Genomic DNA, 5,132 nt, shown 5'->3' with positions numbered 1-5,132 from the left:
AGAAGAAGAAGAAGAAGAAGAAGAAGAAGAAGAAGAAGAAGAAGAAGAAGAAGAAGAAGAAGAAGAAGAAGAAGAAGAAGAAGAAGAGAAGATGATGAAAAAAAGAAGTAGAAAAGGTAGAACAAGAAATTAAAGAAGGAAAAGAAGGTCGAGGGTCGAGAGCCAGGAATGAGGGTCGAGCATCGCCGAGGGGTCGAGGGCCGAGGATCTCCGAGGGGTCGAAGTTTTTTTTTCATAGTTTGAAGTGTCGATGCTTTTATGTGATGTGATGTACTCGATTTTCTTGACTCGATCGGTAAAATTTACATGATTTGTGCTATTTCATCTCCTTGGAGTCATCGTGGTAGAAGTTTTGGTCCATGATCCCGTCGTTGTTTGACTACTTACTCTGCAGCCGAGGGTGAGCTACGAATCCACCTTCACCTCCTACGCTCTTTTAATCATGTCAATACATTTCATTTTCATGCTAAGTTGCGTAACCTGCGCGTCTCTTGTCCGAAAGGGTTGCATCAATAAATATGCATTCAGTTGCATATTTATCACCATAACTCATTCAGATTGTCCAGCGATTTCCATGGACAGCCCGAGTATGTGTAGATTGGGTATGTTCTCCATGCTCTGCCCCATTCCGATACAAAATTTTGGTAGCGCCTCCCTGTTGTTCTCTGGATGATACATTCTCTTGGCTTTTTGCCGAGACGTGTATTTGGAGAACAGCGGGGAGGTGCTGCCGAAATATTGTCTCAGAATGGGGTAGAGCATGGAGAATGTACTCAATCTACACATTCTCGGGTTGGATTAGGACCTATCTTTACCTATTAGAGTGTAGGTTGCATGGATGTAATAAAATTGACAAACTAGATTAATTGATGAATATACATGCTGACGGACCTATCTTTACCTATTAGAGTGTACGTAGGCAAGATGAGTGATCGTGCGTGGATGTACACCGGTCACACTAGTCAGAAAGACATGACCAATGAATGGTTAACAAAAAACAAGGGGTTTGTGAGAGCTGCATTTGCAAATGGCCAGAAGAAAACCTGGTGCCCCTGTGTCCGGTGCGACAATTGGCACAAGAGGATAGAGGAACAAATGGGCAAACACCTGCAGAAGTGTTGTTTTACGACTGGATATACGGTGTGGACATTTCATGGTGAGTCTGCCCAACGTGCCAGAGCTGAGGTGGTTCGTCCTCGCACCGACAAGGATGGTACCGAGATGGAAGACATGCTGGAAGACATGCTGGAAGACTTTGATGATGCTCGGGTTTCGGACGATGAGATGGAGGAATCTGCAAAGTCCTTCAATTAAATGTTGGAGTCTTCAAAACATCCTCTCCACGAGCACACTGAGCTTTGTTAGTTGGATGCCATCTCCCAAGTAATGGCTCTGAAGGCTCAATTCAACTTGGGCAGAGAATGCTACAACGCGATGATGACAGTATTTGAAAAATAAAACGAGTATTGGAAAGAAAAATGAAAAGAATTGAAGAAGAGAAGATGAAATTGGAGTTGTATGTTGCTGATGCCGTCGATGATCACAAGATCAAGATGGATGCAATTCACTTGAAGATGGATGCAATGCGCATGAAGATCAGTAATATTAGAAAATATGCCATTGACAATGAGGCTTGGTATCATTATGCCGTTGGATCAATTGTTACCTTAGCTTATTTTCCCCAAAAAAAGACGTACTTAGCTAATTATCCTCCAAAATAACATAATTAGCTTATTTAATTCATTTATGACATAATTAACTTATTCATTTCAAAAATGGCGTAATAACCTTGGTTCTCACATAAATATCATATACTTAGTTTATTTTCCTCCAAAATGGCATAATTACCTAAGTTAGATAAAAAATGAGGACTTACCTAACTTGGCTCAAAAATGGCATCATCACCTAGGTTAGCACAAAAGTGACCTATACTTACCTTTCTTTTCACCAAATTGACATAATAAGCTTACTTAGCTCAAAAATGGCATAATTACTTAAGTTAGCTCTAAAATGACACAACTAAGGAATAAGAAGAAGAAGAAGAAAAACAAGTAAGAGGAGAAAAAGAAAGAATAGAAGAAGAAAGAGAAGAAAAAGAAAGAATAAAAGAAGAAGAATGAGAATGAGAAGGAAAAGGATAAAAAGATAGAAGAGAAGAAGAAAAGATGAGAAAAGAAGAAGAAGAAAATATCTTCTTATTCTTCCTCTTTCTCTTCTTTCTTTTTCTCCATCTTCTTCTTCTGCTGCTACTTCTTCTTCTAGTCTTCTTCTTCTTCTAACTTTCTTACTCCCATTTTTGCAGGTTTCATTCACTTCATGAAAGCAGCATTGATGGACTGCTAGTGCTTAGTTTTTGTTTTCATTTGTATTGATGAGCAATGTGAAACTATGTATGTATATATGGATGAACTCCGTGAAACTATGTATGTATTGGATCTCTTAATAACCTATGTGTTATGTTGCATTGATGGACTGCTAGATGTTGGATACATGGGCTATGTTTGAGGATGAAACTATATATATCATATATGTCTTTTGAAAATGCAGGGATATAACAGAAAACCAAAAAAACAGTAACAATACATGCACTTTGCCGTCTGCCACCAGCGACAAAAGGCCACATGGCAGCAACCTGTGCAACCTGGGAGCTGACCCATTTGGTCACCTTGTCATCTGTGGCAGACAACAAATGCTAAGAAGGTTTGCCGTCCGTGGCAGACGGCAAAGAGCGGGGATGGCATGACGCGTCTGCTGACGTCATATGGGAGACGACAAAGCGGAGGCATGTTTGACGTCTGCTGGCTGACGGCAAAGCCTCCCGTTAGCCACCTAACATGGCTAACATCAGTTGTTTGCCTTCCACCTTCTTTGCCATCTGCTACAGACGGCAAAGGGGTCTTTGCCGTGCGCTGGCAAATAGTAGACACCAAATGAGCTGTTTACCGTTACTTACTGTGTCGGGCATGTTTGCCGTCTGCGGCTGACGGCAAAGACCTTTGCCGTCCGCTTTTCGGTCCTTTGTCGTCTTCCAAATTCGCTAATTCCTGTAGTGTTACATTATTTGCATGTGCCTCTCATTTTCATCTTCCCCACTTCACAAAAATTTGTCGTTTTATTCGCCCTCTTTTCCATTCGCAATTTTCTCGTCAGATCTGTTTTTCGTGTGCAATTTTGTTTGTCACCTTTTGTCGTTGTGGATAGTTCTTCCTCTATTGCGTGCACCCCCGAAAACGAGGTTCTTAACTTCAAACAAAGGGGAGGGGAGAATTTAAAAGATGCTTGGTATAGGATTTGCAATGCTAATAATAGATCTATTCATAAGCAATCTACTGTTGTTCTTCTTTGTTGTTTTTATGTGGGCATCACCACCTGGTATAGATTCATCCTTGATACGATTACCGGTGGGAATTTCTTGATGTATCCTTCTCTAGATGCTTCTAATTCCATGGGGAATCTAGTGGGTTCACCACCTCTTATGATTAATGAAACAACTTTAACTCTCGAGCATGTTATGGAAAGGCTAGATTCTATTGAAAAGAAAATGCTCTTTTAGTAGCCCGAGATAGAAATTGATATTATTTCTTGGTTAGTTCGGCCCTTGAATCAACATGCTCATGTGTATGTACTTTGCCTTCATGCACTTCCAAGGGGGGAGGTTGTATATCCATACAAACATATGCCATGTGCTATGGTTGGTGTTCTGCTTGCCAAACAGATTCATGCCATTGGTACTCGCGCCAAGCACGATGTGACTTGGATCTTCTGCGAAATATCAATATTCAATGTTGAATGCTCTTCACTAGCTTGCATCCGTGAGGTGTCTCAGCTTCGGATCATGTCCATCGTCGGGCTTCAGCCTCTCCGCGTGCTAGCGCATGAGCTTTGCTTCCTTAGGATCTATGAAATAATGTTGCAGATGGGGAATTATCGGAAAGTACCATACATCTTTCTGAGGAGCTTTATTTCCGCCCTTCTTGTATCGAGAATCATTGCACACCGGACAACTGGTTTTTTCCGTGTGCTCCTTCCGATGAATGATGCAATCGTTGATACAAGCGTTGTATCTAATGTGCGGCGGATCAAGAGGGCGCACTATTTCCTTGGCCTCCTCGACACTTGTAGAACACAGGTTCCCCGCGGGAAGAACCTTTTTTAGATACTTCAAATGATCATCTAGGCTTCTGTCGGTCCATTTGTTTTTTGCCTTCATCTTTAGAAGTTTGAGCGTGAAACTCAAGCGGGTTACCTCGGGATCACAACCATCATACAATGGAGTCTTCGAGTCAACCTCTAGTTGGGCCAGCTTGGCCTCCTCTCTAGAAGCAGCTCTGTTGCTAGTCGTCTCCTTGCGAAGCAAGTCTCGAACATGAGGGTCCCCCACGACTGAACTTAGTAGCGATGAGGGCTGCGGCGGGTCTGTGTCTTCTCCGTTATGTCCGGCCTCTTCTCCAACGCCATGTCTGGTGCCCTCTTCTTCGGGTACATTATCGATCATCTCTTTGTCTGGCCCCATGTCGTTATTACCTGCCTCGTTGATGTCCTCATCATCTTCACTCATCCACCAAGTATAGCCATCGATGAATACAAGAGCAGGTGCGCCTTCAAATGGCCATCCTTAAAGGGGTCGAGCCAGACTCCAACTTTGCATTTTTGAAACGGACATAAATCACCTTCTGGTTATTTCCATACATGTCATGCACCACGGATCGCAACCATCTTTCCACCATCCTTGCACTTACCTTCTTCATGATCGCCTGCATGGACAAACAAAATAATTATTATCACGCATGCATATGCTTGCATCAAAGTAAAATTCAACCTTCCCTACAAATTGGACATATCAAGTTTGCTTGAAATTAGCCGAAACGGAAATAAATTGACATTTCGGCAAAACGTAGGCAACTCATGTATGTCACACACACACACACACACACACACACACACACACACACACACACACACACATTTCCGTTCATGCACACCGCTTATTTTTACTCACCTAGAGGTATCGAGTAGCGTGATGAGGCGGATGTCACTACTTACAGATCGATCTAAAGGGACAAATATCGATATTTAATTCTCCTTCTTGACTAATTAGGGAAAGTAGATTGCTTACTTCAGGAAATGAGAGG

The sequence above is a fragment of the Triticum dicoccoides genome, chromosome 2A (genome assembly GCF_002162155.2).
Source record: "Triticum dicoccoides isolate Atlit2015 ecotype Zavitan chromosome 2A, WEW_v2.0, whole genome shotgun sequence".
Classification (NCBI taxonomy): Eukaryota; Viridiplantae; Streptophyta; class Magnoliopsida; order Poales; family Poaceae; genus Triticum; species Triticum dicoccoides.
This window is presented reverse-complemented; position numbering follows the sequence as displayed.